A 12158-nucleotide genomic window follows, 5' to 3' on the forward strand; every position below is an offset into this window, starting at 1 on the left:
CACTGTAGGAACCTTTTGCAGTTCCTGGAACCTGTTCAGGAATAGGGCCGTTTTTTCGTGCATTCGGACATACAGGAACTGTGGACCACGGCCCTCAGTTCCTAGAACCATTTTAGCTCCTTCTCCGAGGTCTTTTCTGGGTTCAACAGGAACACATATGACGTAGGTGTTTGGTGGCTGGTAGCTCCGCCCCTTGTCTGAAATATTTACTCATACAACACGGACACAACCGGCGCCTGTTTAATAAGTTAAACTTAGACGTTGTCTCCTTTGCCTGCGGCGCTCTTCTCTCCTTCATGAAACGAAGAAGTATCGCCCGCTGCTGGATTCTTCATCTCCTGACTCTCGCTGTGTGCTCTTCCAGCCTCCATCTTAGACGCCTGATGTGATCGTCAATGATTAATATCACCGTCATGCAGACCATAAACACGGTGGCCTCCTCGCGGGTTTTGTTTTGTTGTTGAGTGTGGCGCTAAAGTAACACGTCTGTCGCTGACGGCTGCGTCACATCAGTCCCGATCAAGGTTCCCGACTCATGTGCGAATCGAAAATGAAACAGTTCCACTGGGGAAGGGCAGTGCTTATAGTTAAATTGGAGGTGTACAGTTCTTAGAACTCTCTGTCCAAATGCACCTATTGGCTTTAAAGTGACCAGTGTAGAGTTGTTCTCTGCATTCATAGAAGTATAAGATAATGCAATGATAGTAACCATGACATATTCAAAGGTAGTATCGCCTGAACAGGGACTGGAACCCTGGACCCTCAGATTAAAAGTCTGATGCTCTACCGACTGAGCTACCCAGGCTCTGAATGTGACAGATCACAGTTTAAATGACAGTTTTTATAAAAACACACAACCCGACTGGTTTATTGGCTGATACGAATGTTAAAGCTTAAACCTAACAGTGTGTAGTTTGGCCTTCAGTTTCTAATTTAAGCATCTTTGGGACCTTAGACACCAAACAGTCGTCCATCAGACACGTTTGGAGCTCCAATGAACGTCTCTCGCTCTTGTATTTTTTTGTGCTTGATCCCAGTTACCATTCTTGGACTCCAGCGGACTCCAGTACGATTCAACTGTCAGAAACGTTGTCTTGGCTTTTTGGTGAAGAGTCCTCTCACATTGGCTAGAGTTGTCGTATTGTAGGCAGTAAGTACAGAGAGGGAGTAGAAGTAATAAAACGGGGGCGGCAGGTTCTGAAAGTTAAACTCTGTATCCAGTCTCCATTAATGTTTTTATTTTAAAGTGTTAAGTTGAATGAACCCAGCAAGCTCGCTTACATTGGTGGCAGAGGTGATGTTTTTATATGTTTAGACTTTTGCCGGTCCATGGAAGTTTGCTTGCATTGTGAGTTAGCGCGAGGCTAAGTTAGCATCACGCGGCGTGGAGACATGACCCTGTCAAGTTCAGTTGGTCTCTGTTTGGTGGATCTACCCGCTCCTTTTGCTGGTGACGGAAGCCAGAGTTTCCTTGGCTGGAGGGACGGGAGATGGCGGCGACTACTACGGTGAGCTCACGAGGATTCCTCCAACCTGTTTGAGCAAGTCTGCGTTTTTGCTGGTCGTGGAGGCATTTCCAGACTATGGAGATGTGGCACAAAGAGAGGAGAAGTTTTGACGCTTCTTCGCTGGTCTGGGTCCTGCTCTGAAAGCTAAGTTCCTTGAACATTGTTCCACTAATCCGGCGGCCGAGGCAGTTGCGCCTGTGGTGGAAGGAGGTGCCAAGCCAGGTCATCCCAGATGACTTCTGGTGCTATTCATCAGATTCAGGAGGAGGTGTCGTCAAGGAGATTTCCAGGGGCAGGAGTCCCAGCCCATGGTGAAGAATGGAGTCACAGTTTCAAAAGTTAAACCCTTACCTACTCAATTACTTCAGTACTTGTATACCCAAACAAAATGTTCTTGTGAAGAATAGATTGCCTGCTGTGGAATTACGCTTCCATCTACTGGATATTTGCTGAATCTGCAACTGTAGGCCAAGCCGGTCAGTTTCAGGGCAAAGCTCCTGCAACACCAGCTCAACATCAGTCAATGCCATCGGTTCATGTTATCCTTTTTGCTGATTCCTCGATTGCAGATAACAAGCTGAGTATTGGCTGATACCGATGTTAGGACGATATATCTGTGCATCCCTCCATGAATCCATGAAGCTGAAAATGTGTTTCTGAATGAAAGAGGCAGGTATGTGCAGAGTGAACTTTCTGCTCAACAGTGAGTGTTTCTCAGACAGAAAGACACTTTCTATAAAGATACAGAGGAATTAATTGAGCAGAGTGCAGGATGCAGAGGTTCTTCAGTGAATGTGGTGCTGAAGGTGTGGAGGTGGATCAGTGTGTCAGAGGAGTTTATCTTCATGGGATCATGCAGGAGGAGAAGACCTTGTCATCAGTGAGTTAAACTGCAGTTTAACTCTGCTGTGAACAGCCTGAACAACACTGCTGCAGCTGTAGTTTGTTCAGTGAGTTAAGGGCTCGTAGCTGTGAACCAGTTGATGATTTTAGCTCAGAAAGGCAGTTCATACAGGTCAGTGGATCCACTGCTGGGAAAGACTGCCAGACCTGTTAGGCCCAAGTGCATTGTGGGAATGTTTGGCAGCGAGCTCTGTCCATGAGATCTACATGAAATCACGTCTGTCTTAGTGTGGAATTCTAACCTGAGCGACCTTAAGACTCCCCGGGTGGAGTTCCTGGGGTTTAGGTCGGACATGTTGTTCTGACTGAGTGACGCAGAGCTGGATGCCGTCTTTGCAGAAATCCAACTAAGTCCCCCAAACACAGGACACAGAATGATGAAATCATTCCTTCATGCCAGGGGACTGCTGCTGCAAAGTGAGTCTGATATGAAGTGGATCCTTATGTGAAAGTCCTCTGTAAGCTGCATCAGTGCAGTCTCTCTGCTTTGTGTCAAAGAAGCTGTGAATGAACCTTCTTCAGATTTAGATCTGATGCATTATATCTTATTTTTCTCTGTCCTTCACGCTGGAATAGATGCTTCAGCCGTTTAACTGTTCATCTGTCTGCTGCAACAAACAATGGAGCATCTCCAGTGCTGGAGAGCTTCCTTGGTGCCATCAACACGTCTGGTTTGCCATCACCTGTGCGCTCTGACAGGCTGCTGAGAATACTGAGGTCGCCCATTTCATGGTGGAACAGCGAGGAGAGAACCCAGACTCACACGTTACTGGAAGGAGTTTCCATAACCAACGGTGAGGTTTCCATAGCGATGTATTATGAGAAAAGCTCCGCAGAAGAGCACATAACGAGTGTTATTATTCCCCAACGTTCATCCTGCTGTTCCTCTGCAGGACTCTCACTGGCCTCATTCACAAACTCTCCTTTGTCCTCCATTACTGACAGAAAACACTGAACAAAGCATGAATGACATCTGTCATCTGCTTCAGAGCCTGTTGTTTTTTCATATTTCCTAAATGTAAAGTATATTTGAGGGGGAAAGACCTTCAGACATGTTTTCCTTCTTCTTATTTCTTGTGTTGGAACTGTTTGTATTTGCAGCAGCATCAAACACTTTCAGACTTAGTTTTTCAGGCGAGTGCTCCACCAAGACCAGATTAGGCTGGACACACATTTCTAAAGCCATCACTGAACTTATGAGCATCAGTTTCCTCATTGTAGAGTCATAACATCCAGCAGCTAGAAGTTCTAATTCAGAGCAGAAACATCTTCTATTCCTGCTTGGAATGTTTCTCTGAATCATGTCTCTTGTTCTTCCAGGATAGAACGCTGATGGACAGATGTTTCCATTCCAGTCCTTGACCCATTCCATACTCTGTTTCTCAGCCTGGAGAGAGAAGGGCTTTTGACCCCTGATGATGAGTCATCTCTTTGCTCTCCACTGGGCTTTTCTGCCTCAGCTGCAGAGGCAACTTGCCTTCTTCATGGATGCTTGGAAGCATCACGGCCTGAGAGCAGCAGGCAGCCAGTCTCCCCACCAGCTTTGGACATCATTCAGACACCTTCAGGATCCTGATCAGGTGTGTTAAAACAGCTGAGTGCATCATATCAGGAGCCATTATTTAAATGATACATTTAAAAGGCCTAAAATGATTTGGCGAGATTACAGAACTTAATATTTATACTGAGGAGAACTGATTTCATAGCTTCACAGTTTAAAACTGCAACTGAAAATGTTTCAGTGAAACATCTGAAGATGCCAAAGCTTTTGTTTAAGTCTCCAGAAAGCCTACAAAATATTGAATAAGCTTAAAACTGTGATGGTGTTTTATTTGTGTTCAGGTGGAGGCAGACTGTGGGACTGACTGGGATGGAGCACACGGCTCTGATGACCTCGGAGGTGAAACGGACCGAGTTGAAGGAGCCCAAGTGCAGCTTGAAGGACACCTGAGCGAGAACATGGCCAGGTCACCTGACCCCGATGTTCCCTTCATGGATGCACTCCACATCTATGCAGCCGCACCACAGCAGCTGATGCAGCCACAGCAGAACTGGACGAGTTCACCAACGTTCACACACTGCTGGATGGAAAAGTGCACCAAACACTTCATGTTCAATCGTCTTTATTAACCAAACTTTAACATTTGTAAATAAAACTTCAGATTGAAATGTTTGTTCTCAGTTCTCCTGAACTGTTACACAACCTCACACACTTCCAGTTAATGAGGTAAAGCCTTAACATGGCTCACTGCTCCACAGCCTTCAATGAGCAGCATGAAACAGAGGAACAGACTAACTGCTACAACTTTGAAATGTTCACCTTAAAGACGCTCAGTTTCTCACATTATTCACATCAGATCATTCCAAAGCCAAAGTCTGTACTTCTAACAGACGCTTGGAGCTTTTCTCTGAATGTCTGCTAGCTTTGGCTCTTCAGAGGCAGTTTCAGCAGGTCCTGCAGGCTGAGGCTACAGGCGTGGTCATTTCAGGAGGAACTCCTGCATACAGCTGCTGGGGAGGTATACTCCAACCTGTCCACAGCTTCAGGAGTTGGTGCAGTTCCTGAGAGGAGCCCACAGAGACACAGTCAGAAGTATTTAAAGCTGCCAATAAGATGCTGAACAGCAGAACTTTCTCAAGTTTACCCAAAGATCAAAGAATCTCTGCTTCACCTGTAAAAAGAAACTGGTCTTTCTGCGGTAAAATAAAACAATGTTTCCATCATGTTACCGGGTAGATTTTCCACCACCAGGTTTCATAAATATGGAGTCAGTGTGAAGAATCAGCAGCAGCTTTAGGAGATGTACATTGTTCAGGTCTGTTTCTCTGAGAGAACATTTACAATCTGAGCATTTTCAGTGTGGTCTCTCAGAAAGCCTGAGCTGCACGTCTCCTCCAGGCTGCTGTGCTCATCCTCACTATCTGGCATCGGCCTCATGATCCTTTTCAGGATGGTCTGAGAAGTAAAAACAGCCTCAGAGGCTGTAAACTGAAAGGGTTTATTAACAGAACAGAGCATCACTTTTATAAAAGCAGAGGCAGAAAAATCAGGGGGAGAGGAGGAAACAAGCAGCAAAGTGCTGCTTTAAGTTAAATTAAGCTGTCGATAAAGCAGCATTCAAAAGCTACAGCACAAAAATGTCTGTGACAGTCTGTAGGAAACACGTGTCGCTGCATTATCTGACAGAGCAGCAAACAAGTTACTGACTGGAGAAACAATCCAGAGCTGTGACAGAGAGCAGCAACAGAAGCTCTACAGGGGTTGTAGGCTGTACTTCTATCACATCGGATGTACTGTAGATTTCTAGGGACGATCCATCTGAGTTCAGCTGAGGCGAGTTGGACCCACGAGGGATGTTCCTGACCAACAATTTGCTCGACGATTAGTCTAAAACTTAAATTTAGACAAAGTAAAAATATGTCTAAAGATTTAGTCGAGGCCTCAGGACACAGATGCAGGGTCGAGTTCAAAGTCAAGACTGTTTATTCATATAAACAACAGGTTGATGATCTGCTCACAGAGCAAAGAAAGGGGCTGTGAAACTCCTGAGCACTCTCCTCAATAACTATGGAGGAGGAGAGTGCAGCTGTGAAAATGATCAAACCAAAAGCCTCTCCACTCCAGGAGGAAAACAAAGAGCTATTAAAGATAAGAAACTCGCAGCTCTCCTAACGAGGCGGACTTAAACAAAAGAAGCTCTCTCAGAAACAGAGGCACTATGAAACCTTAACAGTTATCTATCAGCACACCTATAACGGCGGTGCAAAGATCCTCCAAGAGCAAAACACAAAATCACTCCACTAAACTAACTAGCTAACTCTCAGATAACTTAGTGTCTGTCGACCTCTTCTGTTCCCTGTGTGTAGTTTTGTGTTCAGCGTCACACAGAGAGACTGAGGCTGCTTAGTTAGATGAAATCATCACAAATTGCTCATTTTTAAACAGTTACATTATATTTTAGAAGTCAGAACACAGTGATAGATGTTGTTTCAGCATCTATAAAAAGCTGATTTGTCACTGATTCTCTCGCTTACGGCCATACCACCCTGAACACGTCCGATCTCGGAAGCTAAGCAGGGTCGGGCCTGGTTAGTACTTGGATGGGAGACCGCCTGGGAATACCAGGTGCTGTAAGCTTTTTACACCTGCAGGAGGCGCTGCTGCTCACTCAACACGGACAGCTTCATGACATACTTCACATCAGGAAGGAAATCACTCAAATAAATTCACTTTTCAATCTTTGTCAAAGACTGGAAATGAGCGCACACATAAACCTCATTTAGGTCACTCTGTCATATCATCTTCCAGCACTGCTCAGCTCACAGTGACTTCATCTGTCTGAATTCTTCTGGATACCAAACACACACAGATATTATTGTCTCACATTAGTCTGCAGACTGTTAACAGATCTTCCTGCAGTCTGCAGATTCATCCCATTTCCTTCCTTCCTAAGAATCCCTGCTGATATCCAAGGTGCTGATCCCAGATCTGCTCAGATGTCCCAGGTTCTCCTCTGCTTTTATCCTCACACACTGAACTGTCTCCTCATCTATGTGTTAACAACCAGAACCCACTGATGTGGGCTCAGAAATAAAGTTTCCAATGTTTTCCAAACACAAATGAATAAATTACAGAGATTTACTGAGGCCAGATAGAAAAAGTGCACGTGCAGCCACTTTAAACTGTCAAACAGGCAACTTTATATCTAACAGCAAACACTGAGAGCTGCTCTGCAGAATAAATACTTTTACTGGTGGAAGTGTTAGTAAATGTTGCTGATGACACTTTGATTCTTTTACCTGAGTGAGGTTTTAGGTGCAGAGGCCCAAAAAATACTGAGGTCATGAGTCAGAACTTCTAGTCGGGTTCGGGGCTCCCCTGGAATTTTTTTTAATTCCGTTATTTAAATCTGGCCATTTTCAGAGTCTTAAAGGAACAAAAACAACATCATAATGACTTTTAGGTTTATTTGTTTTTAGCGTCATCCTAAATGATTTGCAAATGAGTTACAATGTAAAACTGGAGAATGAATTTCATCAAGTCATGGATTAGGAATAAAAAGGAATGAACTGTCCTGGGACAGAGGGATAATATATACAAATGCTTCATATTTCCTTCAGTATTTAAAATAGATACCCAAGCCCTATTATACTATCATGTTGATGATCGTGCCTAATCTGTTCACTCTTGTTAAGGAAAACCATCTTTTTCAATTAGTGACACCCAGAGGTGAGAAGGCAAATAGCACAGACCCTCTCAGCTGAATGTTGGGGGGACATTCACGCACTTGCACCTGTTATCATCAAGGAAAAAAAGAGGAAGGAGGGGGGGAAAAGAGAGAAAAAGAAAAGGAGGAAAACGTACACTATATCCACTTTTCTCTATTCTCTTATCTTCTCAACATTGTTTACACACACTTCTGCACTTATTGCAAGGTTTATCATCCGTTTAATTTTCATGTTTCTTGTGGGATTCGAACCTGTATTGTGGCAACACCCCAACATACCACAGTGCTTTGGACGTTACTAAAGCCTACTGTAGGGGGCAGCACACAAAATGTGTATAACTGTAAATGTAAATAAGTCTCCCATCATTTGTCCCCTCTTTTTTTGGTACACTCAATTATTTGAGAGACTAGCTATCTGTCTGTATCACTATTTGTGCAACACAAGTGAATGAAACAAATTCCAAATTGAGCAAAGAAAGTATTTTTAAAAAATCTTTGGTTGAGACAAAGAGTGTTGGGTTTTATTAATAAATGTAAAATAATTCTCCAAGTAATTCCGGCTTCACTTTTGACAATTGCATTAAATGGATGTCACTCACACTCACTGTCGTCCTGTTTTGCAAATGGAAATTAAATAAAAATGTGAAGGCTGTTCTTGGTTCAAGTAAAATGATCAAACTTTATTAACATTGTAACAATAATCACACAGTAACAGACGAGCAATCATCTGCAAACAGACAGACAGACAGACACTTAACGTAAACTTAACGCCGCAGTTAAAACGCCGCATGAAATGGAAGCTGTCCAAGCGCACTGCAGACCTCCATGGGTGGAAGAGTTTGACCACTGAAGACACACCTGTGAAAAACAAAGTCAGCCGCTGCCCAATTGCCAGTACCCCTCCTCCCACAAGTGGAGTGGTAACAGTGTGTGTGTGTGTGGCACACAGTTTTTCAAACGTATATTTGATAAAGAATTTTATCATTTTTACCCACCTGACTGGCTGCAGCAGTCCCGGTCAACATAGATGACCTCAGGTTCAGCTTGGCCCGCATTCTTGTATCGAGTGACGATGCCATGGCACAACTCTTCCAACCCTGCACCTTCACCCGTCGTCAAAACAGAGTTCAGAACCTGGCCAAACTCGTTGCCGATGTTTGTCATCCATGCAGCACTGTCCCCAATAGCGCCAGCCAGCTTCTTGGTGATCTGTAAAACAAACACTACTTTCAAACTGTTTGTTGTAATTATACACATGTGTCAAACCGACATTCACGCACTTGCACCTGTTATCATATTCCTCTTTTTTTTTGGGGGGGGGGCAATAAATATAGCTTTCCCAGTGATAACTACTAATACAACCGATTCTCCGCAACAACCAAAAGATTCATCGCACACAAGGCCTTGAAATTGATTTTGGTCAAGACAGAGGTTTCAGAATATGAAGATCAAATTCAGAGTCTGACAGTGACTTTTAGAAGAGGATGACATTAATCATCAGCTATCTCCTAAATGAGAATGAACCACAGCTAGACAGCAGCAGGCCCCAGGACCAAGTGGTCAGCAGCCGAGCTGAGATTAAGATCTTACTTATGTTTTGTAAATGTTCAAAGTTCTAAAAAAGTTCAAATGAATAATACATGATAGTTATACCAAAAAACCTTGTTGTTTATATTGCTTGAAATTGGGATGAAGTAAACATCTGTAGAGTATTTTAACATAAAATTGTTTGATTGTGTTGAATTAAAAACCCCAAAAATGCAGCGGGTCCACCAGACCAACAAACATTGCCTGAGTAACAAAAATATGACCAGAAAACAAGGGTTAATACATCTGGACACATCTGTCTGCTCTGCTCTGCTCAAACACATAACCAGGCTCCGTTACCAGAGTGGAGAAAACGCCACAGATAGCCGATTAATTACTATTGCACTGACGGACAATAAATGCAAAAAAAGATAGTTCAAATCTTAAGGCTTTCCCCGAGGAATCGGCAGAGTTTATACGGCAAATAAACAAAAACATAAGTTACTATTTGCCTTCTGATTCTGTCATATCACTAACATCCCCACCGTCACCACACAATGCCGGTATGAACAGCGACGCTATTACAGGCAGAACTTCCATTGGCAAAATGGCTACGTTACAAGGAAGTTGAAATACAACTTGGATAAAGTGCCGAAAGGACGGAAGATTAAATTTAATTTTGGTTTTCCCACGGTTTAACATTTGGCTTATACATGGCGTTACTTTTATGAGTATTAATCAAGTTTACAAACCTTGTTCCCGTGCTTGTCACAAGTGTATGCGAAGAAAAATATGGCCGACACTCTAAAGCGTTAACCGCGCCCCCTCCAACGTCACGTCACGTGTCCCTTTTGCCCCATTTTTGGCTGTGTTCGGACCTCGTTAGGAACTCTTTGATGTCGTTAGGAAAGTGTTCGGACCTGACAGAATGTGTTCGGAAGTGTTAGGACCTCTGAGGCAGTCCAAAAACCGGCGGGTACGGCCATGGAACCCCTTCCACAGGCAAACTATGCTCTTATTCATGCAAATGCTTGACAACATAAAGGTTAAATTTTTCAGCGGTGCTCTTACAGCTTGTATTCTTAATATGGGCACGACAGTTAAGCAACACATTCTGTATCTTCGCTGGTCAAAGGTTAGAATCCGCCTGTCACGCGGAGGAATGGGGTTCGATTCCTTGACAGGGAGGGTGCCATTTTCGCTGAGCAGCTGGTGGTTCACCAAAGTCCGTTTCACACCTCAGCATTGGAGAATCTCTTGAAAACGTCCAAAAAATGACTTTACTCCAGAGTGGTGCCTGGGGACAGCTCATAGGACGCAGGGCGGGATCCGCTTTTGTACGATGCAGAACATTTGCTGTTTTCTTTCCAGCATGTCAAGAATAGCAGATGAGGCTCCCTCCTATCCATAATTATGAATATGTTGATGTTGCCATCAGTAACGTGCAGTCATACATCTACACACAAGAATGAAATAAACAGAGTTGGAGCAAGCAAAGACCTTCCGCGTGTGAGGCGAACGTGATAACCGCTACACTACGGAAACTGTTGCCGTGCCTACTGTTGAGAATTCCAACAGACAAATAATAGATAGATTTATCCATTATCATTTTTTAGTTGATGTTAATCATCAAAAAGTCCATTTTAATCATTCTTTGGGAAAGTAGTGTTTCTACCATGTTTGAGAGAAAATGGCCTGGGTGTGCAGGCTTTTGAGTAGTCAAACCCCAGCTGGTTGAGGCGGGTGGCCACCCTTCCTGAGTCTGGTCCTGCCAGAGGTTTCTTCCTGTTAAAAGGGAGTCGTTCCTTTGCACAGTCGCTCAGGCTCGCTCAGGACGGGAGATTGGACTGAAGACAAGTTTAGAGAGAGAGAGAGAAAGAGAAAAACAATAACAATAAAAAAAGATCTGTCAGTCTATCAGACCATTCCACAGCTGTACTTTCTTACCGCCCGTAACCAAGCGAGAGGAAGAATGCGCGCTAATTACTGCACCCGTCCCGCTCATAGACGTCACTTTTTTCTTGACGCATTTGGCGCGACCCAGATTCCAACGACACTGGAGCGGGACTGCGGAGCGGGGGTCTGACTCTGAGGTAAGTGCAACTTCTTTTTTGGGCAATAGTCCCATGCAGAGAGTAAGCCATCAAGTTGGATAATGGAGCAGTGGGCTATGTTGTTGATCTCATCAAACCAAGTCGAACTTTCTGCCCTCCATGGTGCTGATTTCCTGCTATTTCTCCCCATTTATCTCATCCCTCTACCCAGTGCTGTCAGCTCCTTTTGATCCAGACCCACTGACTGATTTCCTAACTTATGACATGAGGTTACCGTGGCTTGTGTGTCACCAACTCAGCAGTTTTCGAGAGTTTCCGAGTCGGGAATTAAAACACAGGGACTGTACCGTATTTTCACGACCATAAGGCGCACATAAAAGTTTTAGATTTTCTTCAAAATGTGCAGCGCGCCTTATAGTGCAGTGCGCCCTGTCAGACAGTGTCTCACTCCTGCGCAGGAGTGTTGTTGTAAGGCGGACATAGTAGAGAACACCATGAGAACGTTAAAGGGTGAAGTGGGAGCGTTGATTGTACCGGTATATAAAAGTACAGGGGTGTGTGTTTAAACTGAAGGCCATCAACTACGCGGAGGAACATGGGAATCGAGCAGCCGCGAGAGAATTTAAGATCAACGGATCGATGGTTCGCAAGTGGAGGAAGCTGGAAAACGAGCTCCGACAGGTGAAGAAGACGCAGCTGAGTTTCCGTGGAAATAAGGAGAGGTGGCCCAAGTTGGAGGAAAGACTCGAGCAGTGGATCATTGAGCAAAGAACGAGTGGGAGAAGCGTTTCGACGGTCACCATTCGACTTAAAGCGGCAATGCTAGCAGAAGAAATGAAAATCGAACATTTCCAAGGAGGTCCGTCTTGGTGCTTTCGTTTCATGAAACGGTGCCATTTTTCCATCCGGACCAGGACTACAGTAGCGCAGAAACTTCC

The 12158-nt window shown here is 44.2% G+C and overlaps 1 protein-coding gene, 1 non-coding gene and 1 pseudogene across 2 annotated transcripts in view; 1 reads left to right on the forward strand and 2 right to left on the reverse strand.

Moving 5' to 3' along the window:
- Positions 1-12158, reverse strand: part of LOC140296525 (uncharacterized) — a 39844-nt gene that overhangs the window by 13851 nt on the left and 13835 nt on the right. The window lies entirely within an intron of this gene.
- trnak-uuu (transfer RNA lysine (anticodon UUU)) lies at positions 733-805 on the reverse strand. Its single transcript has one exon. It is a non-coding gene; the product is annotated as a tRNA-Lys (tRNA).
- Positions 6441-6549, forward strand: LOC140298778 (5S ribosomal RNA; annotated as a pseudogene).

The sequence above is a fragment of the Leuresthes tenuis genome, unplaced genomic scaffold (genome assembly GCF_036924035.1).
Source record: "Leuresthes tenuis unplaced genomic scaffold, fLeuTen1.0.hap1 SCAF_1, whole genome shotgun sequence".
Taxonomy (NCBI): domain Eukaryota; kingdom Metazoa; phylum Chordata; class Actinopteri; order Atheriniformes; family Atherinopsidae; genus Leuresthes; species Leuresthes tenuis.